Source organism: Mixophyes fleayi, chromosome 2 (genome assembly GCF_038048845.1).
Source record: "Mixophyes fleayi isolate aMixFle1 chromosome 2, aMixFle1.hap1, whole genome shotgun sequence".
NCBI lineage: Eukaryota > Metazoa > Chordata > Amphibia > Anura > Limnodynastidae > Mixophyes > Mixophyes fleayi.
In genome coordinates this window covers 280,627,355-280,643,753 of record NC_134403.1, presented here as the reverse complement: position 1 = coordinate 280,643,753, position 16,399 = coordinate 280,627,355, and positions in this window count along the sequence as shown.

Here is a 16,399-nt window from a genome sequence, read left to right as displayed (position 1 = left end):
TTTCTAATTTTGACACTTTATTACCCAGACCCCCACTGCACATTTGTGTAGGGGGCAGCTCTAGTAGGCCACTAGTGAATTCAAACATGCTCTGAAATGGCTGGGGCAGTGCCCCAATACAACAAGGTGACCCCACATTGTTCTTACACTTGCATTAGAGGAAAACAGCCCAGGCTATAAGCACCAGTGCATGAATCACTTTGTTAATTTATTTATTTACACTTTAAAACATCATTAGCTATGTTCAAGCTAATTATGATAATGAGAATTGTGCCTTGAGTATGTCGCTGCATCGTGATACGCTTAAAGCACATCTTGATGAGCTTTAAACTTTTTTTATGATGGAGCATTTACTTGCTTTTTTGAGTTGTTCATATCTTAAGATATGTGTGACTTAAAATAAACATGTAAATGCAGCATTTTTGCATCTATCTATCTATCTATCTATCTATCTATCTATCTATCATGCTTTCCATAATCTACAAATCAATTCAATACCTTGTCATTGTTAGGAACATTACGTTACCTGGACCTTGATTCTGTGCAGGATAATATATTTCGATTGTTTTTCTAGTGAACAACAACAATCGCATAAACACAGATTAAATTACCACTCAGGTCCTATTATTTGATATGTCTTACACAGTAAATTCTGAAGGGAGAAACACTGCATTCATCATCTTAGAAATATCAGCTAACCTTGTTCAAACTCCACATCCTTTGTTCTACGTGCACATGAAGCTCTGTGAAAATATATTTAAACACTATGAGTCCACCAGAATCTGGATTTATTTTTCAACTCTTCAATTGTGTTATGCACTTGCAATTGTTTTTCATCTCCCATAGTAAATAACATTCAAAATAATTGCTCGCAAGCCGATGGGAAGGACAAATAATGCAGAGAGACAGAAATAAACATCAAAGGCCGACATCACCTCATCTGTCCTGGAAGAGTAACCTTGGACATTCACCTTGGGGTCCTACTTTGGTCTAATCAGAAAGAAGTAACTTGCGGCTACATTTTCTGTGCTTTACAAGAGGCTATAAGAAAAAACACAGTTTATAAAGAACAGAGGATCTTTAAATTTGCTAGGCACCTCTGAAAATAAGAGACAAAGATATTGGCACTGTATGTCAATATCCTCCATTGAAGAGGTCTGCCCTTCACTGCTGTCTGATTGACAAGAATCAGTGGCTGTAAGAGGGGTTGAATGGTGGATTCTAACATTGCATGAATTCAAATTAAATTCTGCCAAGTAAAAGAAAAAAACAGTAAACAGGTTTCCTTGGAAGGTGTCCCAGATCCTTTAACATTGCAACACATTTAATTTTGCTATTGCAATGTCATTTCTGCAGAGTGATGGGTAAAGTAAGTGATTTTGGGGCATATTCAATTGTTGGCGGAAATGCCGAAAATCTCCCGCTCCGCGCACTATTACCGTTGTTACTGTTATTAAGCTGTTTTTTGAGTTTGAATGGGAGACCTCATGCTCTATTTAGCACTGGGGCAGGTTGAGAATTTAGTTAAGTGAACATGCTGCTTATGCTATTGCAAAATTCAAGTCCTTTTGCGAGTGTTATTAGATCCATTAGCTATTATCTCATGTACTAATACCCAGACCAGACGCCTATATATCAAGCAAAAACCTAAAAAAAAATGTCTGCACTCACCATTTGTGATCTAAGAGCCGGATTCATCATAGCACGCTTCTGTCGATTTTCAGTGTATCGTACGCAAAATTACTCTGCACATTCCCAGAATGGGAAGAAATGGCTGAACGCAGCACTGTCTGCTGTGTCTTTAAATGTAAAGGACACTTAAAATAGACTTTAATTTTTGGGAGCGAACTAGGCCGGAAAGGGGCATTTTGCTATAATGAATTTACAGTAGGGGTGTGAAAAACTCAAGCGCATGTAGCCATGTCTGAGTCCAGCTCTGGTCATCTCAAAGTTACTAGTTTCTCTGCCGTATCTCTTGCTACAACTCAAGGGCTAGTCTAAGTCCTGATTAGTAGTGATAACAGTCTTGTATGAATGCTATAACATGTGTTTCCAATCATGAGCAACTGCAAAAAGTGTATTTTATGCTCAGTAGAAATTTTCAACATTCTAATAAATGTAAAAAAAACTGTATAAAAAGCACTTTACATAAAAAAACCTATTTTTTATCATTAATGTCTATATTATTAACTGGTTACATTAATTCAATTTTTTCTGTGAATTATTTTGCGAATTTATGATCCACATAAGTATTGAACATATCCTGCAGCATCTTGTGTAACAGAGCACATCAGACTTGCCCCAGATTGCAAAAGCACACGTATCTTGATATACGTGCCATGATGAATTTGAGAGTACGCAAAGCCTAGATATGTGCGTATAATACTAAATGCGGGTTGTGCTCAGAATGCGTGCCTTGATGAATCAGACTCTAAGGGGTAAATGTATCAAGCTGAGAGTTTTCCGGCGGGTTTGAAAAATCAGTTTCTAGCTGTCATTTATTTAGTACATTCTACAAAATGATAGCTAGAATCTGATTGGTTGCTACAGGCAACATCTCCACTTTTCAAACCCGCCGGAAAAATCTCAGCATGTTACATTTACCCCTAAGTGTCTTATCTAGAGGTGAACATATATGTGCATAGAGCATATGTAGGTAAATATGCATGTAAAAATGTGTACTTCTGTGCAGACATCCCAGGATGTGTCCAGCTTAAAAAAAGTAGCATTGGCACCAGGCATATGTCAGGCATAACAAATGTGAATAATAATGTAGAGATAAAGATAGTTTAAAGATGTGGCTTGGTAGTGTTAGTAGTAAATGATAATGTTACATTACACTATTTATATACAATATTATAATGGAGTGAAGTGTCATATACATAAAGAGAATACTGTCTTGACATTTATTAATAAATAAGAAAGTCTCATAATAATATTAATAATAATAATAATAATAATAATAATAATAATAATAAAAATAAATGTATATTGTGAGTTTCTCGCAAAAGAACTCAGGCGATATTTATTTGCAGATTATAAAAACACATTATACAAAAAATAAAAATAAAAGGATACAGAAGATAGAGCTAAGCATATGGTTTTTTTTTTTTTTAGAAAATAATGTGGTATTAATGAAATGTTTGAGTAAAGAGGTAAATCTTTAGTACTTTTTTGAAGATTTCTATAGTGGGTGACCCGTGAACTGTAAGAGACACCAAGTTTTAGGGAGCAGGATTTGAAAAGCTAAAAGAGCAAGACCAATTTTAAGTATGGGGAATTCCAGATACAGTTAGTGTCCTTCACTTGTGTAGCAAAATAAGCAAGTGGAAATACACGGGATCAGAAGTTTCAAGTACCCAGGACCCTGGTTATGCAGGATTTTGAATGTCAATAGGATAAACTTGAAACAGATTCCCTATCTTACAGACAGCCAGTGAAGGAAATGGAGAACAGGTGTCAAGTGACAGAAATGGGATTGGTTAGTTGGGATTGCTGCATTTTGTGCCAGCTACAAGTGGTGTAGTTCTTTTTCTGGGGATCCAAGTACATTGCAGTAGAACACAAATGCATGTATGCAATTTTGTTATTTCATGTTGAGCTCCAATAATAAGAACCTCTGTTTTATCAGGATTCAACCTCAGCCGACTAACACTCATCCACCCCTGGAGGGCTGCACGGTGGCAAATTGGTTAGCACTTCTGCCTCACAGCGCTTGGGTCATGAGTTCAATTCCCGACCATGGCCTTATCTGTGTGGAGTTTGTATGTTCTCCCGTGTTCGCATGCGTTTCCTCCGGGTGCTCCGGTTTCCTCCCTCACTCCAAAAACATACTAGTAGGTTAATTGGCTTCTACCAAAAATTGACCCTAGTCTCTCTTGGTCTGTCTGTCTGTATGTGTGTATGTTAGGGAATTTAGACTGTAAGCTCCAATGGGGCAGGGACTGATGTGAATGAGTTCTCTTTACAGCGCTGCGGAATCAGTGGCGCTATATAAATAAATGGTGATGATGATGGAGGTAGGATAAACAACCATTGATGATTGGCATTGAGTACCTGGAGCAAAAGACAGGTATAACTGAGCATCATCTACATAGCAGTGCTAGCCGGACTATGAAGTCTAAATTTCAACCAGTACCATATCAATACTGTAAAAATATATCTCTGCTCTCCCTCTCTGCCAGTTGTTATATTGGTTCCACATGGCCTAAAGAATTCTCAGACTTCTCATGGGTAATTGAGGATTGATATTCTTTAGTTTGCTTGACTAGGTTTATCTTATCCTCTAAAATTGGTTGTCTTTCGTTGTTGCCTTTCAAGCCTATAAAATGTAATATAAATGAAATTAAATTAAATACAAATACCTGTTGTTTTCTCTTTTAAAAATAAATTGGAATCTTCTTTTATACAACAGTCCAGTTGAGAATGTCATGTAAGTAATACTAATAGATAGTGTGGAGTTGATATAATAAAGTCTCAAAACTAATGATTTAAGTACTATCATGTGAAGCAGAAAATACTCAAGCAGCAAAAAAAGTGGCTTGATAATACTGCTGATAGTCATCATCATCATCGCATATCCTTGCACCAGCCCTCTAGCACCCACAAGAGATACACCACATAGGCATATCTGCAGATACATCAATGAATAATTTTGTCCCTACTTTGTGAATATACCCTCACTGTACTCAGTCTACATGTTTCCATGCCTTTGTGCCCCTGTTCTATCTCTCTAAGCACATCCACAATATGCAAAAATGTATATACAAATGTATTCGTGCACATTTTCTGTGCACATGTGCAGTGCGGAAATGTGTATCTTAAACAATTAAAATGTCCAACTCTATATGAGCCAAGCAATACATTGTCACCTTAATTAGTAGACCTTTAAAATCATAGCATGTACACAAGGGGTCAGTTGAAGTTAGGCTAAAGTTCAGAATGTCGCTAACAATCCAAAATATAGAAAGACATCATAGTCTCCTTTGAAAGAAATGTGCATGATTTGACAAACCCCCCAAAAATGAATATATACATATCTAGCATTGCTGCTCTATGGTGATGCAGGTGATGATAATGTACATTTTGATTGCTGTGGGACCGATGCTCCACCTGATGACAATTTTAAAGTGAAAACTCACAGTGAAAAGTTTATAGTCATTGTCACTTAATGCTTGCGATAATTGTAAGGGAAATTGAATATCAGCTATGACTTCGACTGTCAATCATGAATACTGGAAGTCCATCAGAACACATACTAGTGTACTTTTCCAAAACATGCACTTAGTTGAATCTGTTTAATTTTGTGAATTATTGGCTTATGCAGAGCTAAGATGACATGTACATTGTTGTGTTATTTTTTAAGCCAAGCTGTACCTGCCTGGTATCGTTACCAACATAAAGTGGTCACTCTCAAATTTTGAATTATACTCTTTCATGTCACAACAAATATGTGATTGATTGACTATGGCCATGGGCAATATATGGATTTCACTGCTCAGTAGTTGATGAGAGAATGTCCAAAATAGGACAGGCTACTGGATCTTTATAACCATCAACAGTAACATCCTAATAACCATTTTGCCAACTTCATGGTAATAAACATAGTAATGAAATTAACCAAACTGTTGCCCCTTAGGAGAAAAAGAAAGTTTATCATTACCAATAATAAAATCTATATTGATGTGAATGATGGAAACATTTTTATTAAAAGTAGGATTAAGACCACAGAATTCTGCAATTTATGGACTGAAATGGAGAAGGCATACCTAAACTTCCATCCACTTGAAAACTAGCAGAATAAACCTTATCAGTGGCCAGAATAATCTAAATTTGCCTAAGCTTTTCATGGCCATGTTCTTGTGCATTATCTGAATTCAGTGCTAAGCAAAATAATAAATAAATAGTACTGCTGATGAAATAGTCATGCTTATTGCCAAAATAAAAATAGAAAATTATCTAAATAATTACCTGACACAAGCAAAAGAAGTACAGTTATAATTTCAAAAAGATTTCTTGTGCAAAATGTTTTGTGAGGGTTTCCTGATTTTCAACTTGAATTTAGAGGGAATTCCCCATTTCATAGAATCCCCCCAACATGCACTCAAGTAATATGTCCACCAGTGCAGCCTCCCTCCCATTTGTCCACAGAGCTCATAAATGGTGAGCTTCGGTCACAATTTTCCAGAAACTAACAAGCCCCCTACATTCTGAGGCTCTCTGCTATTATATAATCAAAAAGTAGGATTAGGGGACTAGCAGGTAGGAGAAACATGGAGCCTCCTGCACAATCTTGGCAGTCCATTTGTCAGATGAATACTATGGAGAGGGATTTATAATTCATTGGGGGGAGTACTCAATTCAATCACAGCAATTTCTGACTGCTCTCATTTTCAAGTACTATGGTACCTAAACTTCGTAGATTTTACATCACAGATGTTACATCACCTCCACAACCTTCATGTAGGCACTCTGCATCACATCACAGGGAATTGAATTCCCTCCATAAAATGTTATGTAGATAATAATATAGGCTCAGTTGCAACCATATTGGGTCATATATCATTATGTGCCTGCTTGCATCTGATGCGTAATGGGAGAGGCCAGGAGTGTTCTAGGGGTCTGGTGCAAATACATGTTGATGATGAAAATTGCCAGCACTAGCTAACCACATCAGATTGCTAGATTGCAATTTCACTTCTGAAGCTGCTTTTCTTCAATGGTTCTGCATATATTATAATAATGTATGTGTTTATTTACAGTAAAAAATTATTGTTGCTTTCATGCGTACACCAGAATGAAGTTTACATCTGCTAGTATTTTATGAATCCTAGTAACAAATGCATTTTTACATATGAAAACAAATGTTTTCAAAGTTTTATTATGCTTAGAGTTCTGGTCAACATTATTGGCATCCTTGAATTTTTTCTATAACCTGTACAATATTTTCAGATCTAAGCGGAAATGTATCAAATCATGTTATCACAATATTTTAATAAGATGTCCAATGCTATGAACCAAAAAACTTTCCTTTTCAACGGGTATTAATGTCAAACGAATGACAAGATATAAAATATGACCTAGACAGTATTAAAAATAATAGTAATATTTGGTTGTACACCCTTTGACAACAATAACTGCTTCCAAATGTTTTGTATAGCTATCTATAAGCATCTTGACCTGCCTGCTAGTAGTTTTCCCATTCTTTCATTGTACTTTGTTGAAGCTCTTGAATGTTTGCAGTATTCCTTTTCCCAATGGCAGATTTCAGCTCTCTCCAAAGATTTTCAGTTGATCTGAGATCAGAACTCATTGCTGGTTAGTTAAAAACAGTCAATTTTTCCTTTGCATCCTTTCTTTTGTGCTTTTGGATATGTGTTTTGCATCTTTATCATGCTGTGCGACACATAATCTTTGACACAAACCTAGTTTTCTTCCACTGTGTATCAGATTTCACTCCAAAATGCCTTGGCAATTTTTTTATTTTTTTGATTCCTTCAACACTGTCAAAGCATCTAGTACCAGACACAGCAAAGAAGCCCCACAACATTATGGAACAACCGCCATGTTTAACCATAGGTAAGATGTTCTTCTAAAAAGTTTCACTTTGTCCCCAATAAACAAATATCTGGTCTACTTTGCCAAAAAGCTCTGTTTTGGTTCTGTCAGCCCATAGAATATCTGTCCAGAAGGATTGTAGTTTGTCTAGGTACATTTTGGCTAAGATCAGTCATTCCTTTAAATGTCTTCATCCACAAAGCCTTCTTGGTTTAGTGTGAGGCATATGGTACAGGTTGAAACCATAGCTTCTGATTGTTTCAGGACAGCCTTCATGTTTTACATGGTGTTTTTATCACAGTTCATACCAACCTAAAAAGACTTCGCTTATTAAATTTCCTCTTTCCACAACGTCCAGGGAGGTTCATCACAGTTCCATGAGTAGCAAACTTCTTAATAACATTGTGCACTATTGAAACAGTGATGCAGTATTTGAAGATGTCCTTCTTCCCTTTAGGTGTTAGGTGTGAAAAGCACTTCTGATGCTCTCAGACAGGTCTCCTCTTTTCACCATTGTGACAAAGTAATAGGGAACAAAAAGAGGCCTTTTTAGATATTAAAATCATCATCATCATATCATTGATTGGTTAGTTCAAGTCATGTGACCACTAAAAATGTATCAGAGGAGACTCTAATTTCTAATTTATCATGCTTGAATCTACTCTAGCTATTCTTATTCAAATTGATTTAAATTGCTCAAAAGGCTGCCAATGATTGTGTCATAGCGGTCTTTAAATGTTTATAGTTTTTTTTACTATTGCCTTTAAAATTGATATTGTTTTATCCTTATCTTTTCTGTGTCAAACATGAGTGTCTGTAGACCAATGCTGTTTCACTACGTTCCATTTTGTCAGGAGATATTGCACATGATGTACTTAAAATTCAGGGGTGCCCATAATTTTGACCACAACTGTAAAAGTTAAATATATTTAAATTAAGTTAATTAAGTATACATTTAATAGTAGATTCTAGATTTAATATAATTATCTTAATTTTGAACATTTTTAATGTATGTGGTTATTAAGAGGATATTAGAGAGCACTAGATGAGAAGTAAAATTAAATGTGATATAAGAATAACTAGTTTTGGACAATTTTCAGACCGTTGGACAAAGGAATTCCCTTTTCAGAAGAATCTCCCAGAATGCCGAGCAGTAAACCATACCCACAGGACAAGTCCAGGGGGTAAATGTATCATGCTGAGAGTTTTCCGACGGGTTTGAAAAACCAATCAGATTCTAGTTATCATTTATTTAGTACATTCTACAAAATGACAGCTAGAATCTGATTGGTTGCTATAGGCAACTTCTCCACTTTATAAACCCGCCGGAAAACTCTCAGCTTGATACATTTACCCCCAGATGTAAACCTAGATGGTGAGCTTTGAAGATTTTAAAATAAGAAGATTGACTTTATTTTAAACCACTCCTTCCTTTTGATTGTAACAAAAGTGTCTGCAAGTTAGAAAAATCCTCAGAGCGTTCATACTAAAGCTTTCGTAACCTATGTTATTTGTGCATACTTTTATTTTTGTAAATAAAAACATTTATATCTTTTTAATGTTCTTGGTTCCTTTGGTATGAACTTTCAGTTATTGCTATAATAATTGGTGGCTTCATCAAGGATTTCCCATCGCAGTTGTTTGTGGCAGAAATTTTTGGCATGCTGGCAATATTTGATAGAAATTGAATGTCTGACAATTTGATAAAGGTTAGCAATAAGTATTTTCTTTTTTCACAAAGTACACCTTATAATTATGGCTGGTTACTTTTTTTTCACTGAAATTTGTCTTACGGAAAAATTTACTTTTTATAATATGTGTCATGTTTAAATTCATGTATTGAAGCATGTAATATTCCTGTCAGCCACTTTTGCTAAATAATACGTTATATGGATTTCGGTTAAAGAATACGTTATATAGATTTTTAAAATACAGGCATACAATTGTATTGTCAAAGGAAATTGAGCTGGTGTATGCATGTATGAATGGAGCAAATATAAACATATTGCTACAATAATAATAATCAGTAATAGAAAAGTTTGAGTTATTTTACCAGACATGATGCTTGGTGCACTCTCTGAAGTTATATGCTATGGAACTGTGAATCCATAATTCAGGATTTGGGGACTGTAGAGGTGCAATTCTAAAATAAATAAAAAAAAATACAAATATATAATATAGGCGGTACTATTCTCATTTTGAATAATTGGAAACAGAATGTCCAGAGGTTTAAATAGCACAGCGTTTTAAGATGGACCTGCTAATGTTATGCATAATAAGTATGATGATATGGCTGTGAGATTTGTGCATGACTGGGTAAATATGACTAATCATTATAATAAACATAATATAACAAACCAACTGCTGGTTCTTTTGATAAAGTGATTTTGGATATTTTGCAAACAGAAATTGACATATAGAACAATCAGAAAACAAAGTTGATTATGATGTTTTATTTAGCATTATGGTGAACTGAATCTACAAATTGGAAGCCAGTAGGGACATGAAACAGCATTGCACAAGTAGTTAAATCTGAAATAGTTAATTCTGAAGCAGTTGAGACTGAACTTGCACAGCAGGGCAGTTCTCTGATTCCTTATCAGCCATCTAAGCCAGTAAACTTGTATCCAAAGAGCATAATGATATTGAGGCTTCTACTAACTATAGGAACAGCAAAATAAAATCTTCAAAAAGTACTGCACTTCTCTTGGGGGATTCCATTGTAAGAGGCATATGTCTGGGAAAGTTACTGAAGTGGAGAGACAAGTAAGGTGCTTACCTGGAGCTACAGCTCCAATGGATAAAGGGCACATGTTAAAACTCATAAAGGCAAGATAATATGGGGAGGTGGATGTTGCTGTCAACTTAAGGACAAATGACCTGGCTAATACTGAAGTTATGGCCGTAAAAGATGAATTTAGAAAGTTAGGTACTGTTCTAAAGCAGGTGGCAACCACTGTAACTTGATCAGCAGTATTGCCAGTACACAGAGGTAAAGACAGAATTTGTTGTTCCAGAAACTTCAATGTGTGGCTAAAGAAGTGGTATAATGAGGAGAAATTTGAATTAATAGACCATAGTCATGCCATCTAACAAGACAGGGGTTTAATACCCTGCACTAAGTTTAAGGGGAATCTCTCCCATTTTCAAAAAACTCAATCTTGACCCCACCTCACTCACCAACTACAGCTCCATATATTTTCTCCGCTGTGTCTCTAAATTATTCAAGAGGATAGTCTGCAACTTCCTCACTAGGCACCTTTCGGACAACTCCCTTATTGAGCCTCTACAATCTCGCTTCCACGCCTTCACTCCACTGAAGCTGCCCTGGCCAAAGTTACTAATGACCTTATCTCAGCTAAATCTAAGGGTCACTTCTCACTGTTCATCCTTCTTGACCTCTCCACGGCCTTCAACACCGTCAACCACACCTTTCTGTTGGAGACCCTTCTTTCTCGTGGCCTCTCTTGCTCTGTCCTTGCATGGTTCACCTCTTACCTCTCCAACCGTTCCTTCTCTGTATCCATTTCTGGTTCATCCTCCCCTCTCTGCCCTCCTCTACTCTTTTTGCTGTACACTACCTCTCTGGGTGGTTTCATCACCTCTTTCCATCTCCAAAATTACCTCTTCTTTAATAACATTCAACTCTATATCTCTTCTCCTGATCTACCCCCCCTTTCCTTCACTTGTATCTGACTGCCTTTCCGCCATCTGTTCCTGGATGTCTTCACGTTTTCTTAAAATTAACATTGCTAAAACTGAGCTCATTGTCTTCTCTCCTTCTAGATCTTATTCCCATCTTGATCTCTCTATCACTAATAATTATGCCTCCTGTCTGTTTGCCCTCCCTTTAGGATGTAAGCTTTTATGAGCAGGGCCCTCTTTCCTCCTGTTTCTATACCTATTCATCTACCCACACTTCACTGCATAAGCTATGTTTGGATCTTTTGAAGTCCTGGTATTTTTGTTTATTGTTCTGTATGGTTTTACCCTGTTTGGTCCACTGTCTGTATTATGTACAGTGCTGCAGAAACCATGTGGCGCCCTGAAAGTAAAGATTAATAATAATGATAAAAGGGGATCCAGAATAGTATGTGAAAGCCTGGTTGATTAATCAGGAAATATTTAAACTAGAAGAGGGGGCAGTGTACTAAGTAGCATTATTTCTGCAGGCTAATGGAACAGGAAGCCTATCAATAACAATAGAAGACAATCCAGATTAAAACGAAAAACACATAGGCAGAGAGTAGATAGGAATAGGAGATGCACAAACAAAGCTCTTAGAGCTATGTGTGCAAATGCTAGGTGCTTAGGAAATAAAATCCCAGAACGAATTGTGATAATGACAAGGGATGAGCTGAATATTGTGACTATTACGGAGTCATGGTACAATGAAAATCATGACTGGGAGCTATACCAGGATGTACTTTATTTAGGAAGGAAAGAGTGGAAAGAATCAGAGAAGGGTTAGTAATATATGTGAAAAAAACATAAATGCTACTTAATACAAAGTACTGAAGAAAAAAACTGAAGCCATTTGGGTGACGATAGAAGCAATGAAAAGGCTATTCTTCATACTCGTATGATTTATAGACTACCAGGTCTGGAAGAGGAACTGCACAGGAAGATTTTGCAGGACATCACTTAAATAGCTTTAAAAGGAGAGGTAATAAGCATGGAAGACTTTAATCTACCTTATGTGAACTAAGTGGGATCTTTTGCAAGTTCCATCAGAAGTAGGGACATTCTGAATTCCTTGCAGGGAGCACACCTCAAGCAATTGGTGAGGAAGCCCACTCGCAAAGATGTAATGGTAGCAGAAATTCTGACGTAAATATGGATGAGAACCTAGGATCCAGTGATCATCAAGCAGTATTGTTTATAAAGATAGAGACGGACTCATACCACACACAATCAAAGATGCTATATTTTAGGAAGGCTGACTTGTAAGAAATGGGAAAATGTGTAAATGACTCTTTGGCAGTGTAGGAATTTGAAAGCAGTGCAGGACAGGTGGGAAAAATTAATAAGTGCAATACTAAAAGCAACCAATTGTAATGAGCCGCGGCGGCTTCAGGCACCGGCGCGACTCATTTCCTCTGGTGCCCTCGCGTCCCGGCCGTCGTCAGGACGACTGGGACTTCACTTCCGCTATGTCCCGGCCGTTGCCAAGGCAACGGTCGGGACGCTCTTTGGCTGTAGCGCCGCGTCCCGGCACCTAGCTCAGCCGGGCGCGTGCGGAAAGGAGAGTATTAATTATTGCCCAGCTGGGCTCTGATTCTATGGTCCTGCCAGAGCAGTTTTTCCTATTGGTCCACTCTAGTATATAAGGCAGGAATGGGCAAGCCCTCCCTGCCGGTTATAGTCCCTGTTTACCAGCACACTACCCTGCTCGTTCTCTGTTTAGCCTCTGATCCTGATTTCTGTTGCCGACCCTTTGCCTGGAATTAACTACAATTTATTGCCTGTGACCTTTTGCCCCTGTGCTTGGATTTTGACCACGATTGTTCACGTGTGACTCCCGATCTTTTGCCTGGATACTGACGCTACCAGCTTGCCTGTGACCTATTCGACCCTTGCCTGGACCTCACTTTGTTTTCCTGGGGTTCCCCCAGTCAGTACACAACTCACGACCCTCTGTAGTCTGCAGCCAAGTCTGTCCCCACCACTAGGGGCTCCAGCGAACACCTGGCTTCAGAGCAGACTCCGGGTTTTGTGGTGCTGGTTGTTGGGGTTCCTAACACCGATCTTTGTATCAAAAGGGTTAAGAAAAGCACAAGGAAAGGGAAGACAATGTTGTTTGCAAAAGAAGTAGCAAGTATTGAGAAAGAAAAAAGATGGCCTTTACGAAAAATAAGCAATTTTTTTAGGTATATAAATAAACGGAGAAAAACAAAAGTAGGAATAATAAGACTAAAGACAGAAAGTGAAAGTGTTGTTGACGGAGACAAGGTAATAGCAGATCATCTTAATAATCATTGTTGTTTAGTTTTCACTACAGAAAAGGAGGGGTTAAGTTGCAAGTATAGGCCTAAACTTGTGGTATATACAAGTACATTTACAGAGGAGAAAGTCCTAACTGAACTCTCAAAACTGAAAGTGGATAAATCAATGGGGCTAGATGGGACACATCCAAGGATACTAAAAGTGTATAAACGTGTGCTGGTAACACCATTAACAGAATCAATCACTCACTAGCTACAGGAAACATTCCAGAGGACTGAAAAATAGCAAATGTGGTCCCACTGCACAAAACTGGAATCCAGTATCAGTAGTAGTGAAATTGATGGAATTGCTTTTCACATAAAGAGTTGTAGAATTACTCAAATCCAGTGACTTACAGGATACCATACAGCATGGATATACAGGGTGGAGATCATATCAAAGAATTGTTATTTTGACTGGGTTGTGGGGGTGAGCATAGATGTAGCTTATCAAGACTTTAGAAAGGCTTTTGACACTGTATCACATTGCAGACTGTTAAGTAAACTCAAAAGCTTGGGATTGAAATCTATGATGGTTGAATAGATAAGATCTTGGTTGCAGGATAAAAAACAGAGAATTTAAGTGAATGGAGTGCATTCACAGTAGGGAAAGGTAACCATTGGAGTGTTCCAGGGATCTGTACTGGGACCAGTGCTTTTTACTATCTTTATTGGTGGCATTGTAAATGGTATTGAAGGAAAAGTATGCAATTTTCCAGATAACACATAAATATGCAACAGAGTAGACACACCAAGAGGGGTGAAACAAATGATTGGTGATCTAGGTAGACTAGAGGAATGGTCAATAAAAAACTAAATCATGCACTTGGGTCTCAAAATACCCAAGGCTAAATGTAGTTTTAACAGCACTATAATGGAAACTACTTTGGATGAAAGGGATCTAGGAGTCACTATTTCAGGTTATAATATTCATTGTACACTGCATGGTGTATTTCTGTAAATCCCATAGAGGCATTCTGTTGATGCTCAGGGTTTACCACGCATGCCTAAATGTTTATTTGACTTGCAAACTACACACAATTTAATCATGCCAATACAGCAACTGTTAGACAATGTTCCAGAGCAGTTGTGAACCACCAATAGTCAAGACACAGGACTAATGGTGAATGTAGCTCCAGGTTTATTAACACTGAAATTTGGGGTACAGCCACATAATATTCCGACATATCCACTTAAACCTGAGGCATCAGTTATCCAACAGCTGTTGAAACAGCATTTATTAGTAAGAACTAATAGCACCTGTAACACACCTATTTGCCGATAAATAAAACTTGGTGGGCGTGGTTTCTGCTTGATTCATGATTTGAGAGCAGATAATAATGTGGTTTAGTTTCAGTACCCTGTAGCACCCAATCCAGTCACTATTTTAATGCAAATACCAACAGAGGCTACACACTTCGCTGTAATTTATTTGTGTTCTGCATTCTTCTCTATACAAATGCACCAATGTATTTATTTGCTTTCATGTATAGAGGGATGCAATACACATGGACCAGACTTTACCAGGGTTTTATTGACAGTCTAAGTATATTCTCCCAGGAATGGCATGATTGTCTTGAGGCTTTTATACCACAATGCGGTTCTGTTTTGATTCAATATGTTGATAACTTACTGTTGGGTTCTGTTTCTTTACAGTTTGATGTTGCTATTCCTGTATCAAACTGGCTACAAGGTATTTAAAGATACATTTCAACCTTGCCAGACTCAGGTTAAGTATTTTGGTCATTGCTTTACTAAAGGAAAGAGACAGGTTTCCCTCGAAAGAGTGCAAATTATTCTGGATATGCAATCACATGTACGTACCTTTCTAGTGATGTGTAGCTACTGTAGGTATTGGAATCCTGGCAATGCCGTTTTGGCTTTACCATTGCAAGTTCTAGTCTGTTTACCTCTTCCTGACTTGGTAAGCCATACAAAGGAGACAGAAAATGTTTTTTATGCAATCAAAGATGTTCTGGTACATGCCCCTGTGTTAGGCATTCCCGTTTATTCAATGTCATTTACTTTGAATTGCATTGAATTGACAGGGTGTGCAGCTGAAATTTTAAAACAGCTATATGGTGATTATCCCAGGATTATTGGTTACTATACTACCCAATTAGACAAAATTGGTTGTTCCTTGCCAACTTGTTTACATGCAGTTGCAGCTGCAGCATTATTAGTGAATAAGATGGAAAATCTAGGGATTAGCCAAGAATTAACCTTTTATGCACCATATGCTGTTTTGGCCTTTATAGATTGAGCAAAAACACAACATGTTTCTTCTGCCAGATTTACAAAATGGAAATTAGCTGTTATGGTTCCCCTTCATCTTACCATTCATCAGTGTACTACCCTTAATCCTGCTATATTTTTACCTAGTGTCCATGGTTATGAACAAAGGGTGGAGGCTGGTGAGGAGAGTACTGATAGACATATGATTCCTTCTGATTTAATGCCCAGTCATGACTGTTTGATATTTTTGACCAAACTTTTACAGTTAGACCTGACATTAAAGATGCATTTTTACCAGAAGAAGATCTCACTTTCTTTATGGATGGTAGTCACCATAGGCAAACCAAAACTGGGGAATTATGTACAGGTTATGCAGTGGTAACAGATAACGGTACTGTTGAAGTGAAGGCTCTAGGTCCACCGCATTCTTCCCAGATAGCTGAGTAAGTAGCTCTTACAAGTGCATGAGGCAAGGTCAAAGTGAAAGCATCTATACAGACAGTAGGTATACATTTGGATTTTTTCATGACTTCAGTGCATTGTGGCAGCTGAGAGATTTTCTAACTACAACAGACACTCTGATAATGCACACACTGCATGTAAAGAAGTTTTAGGTTGAATGT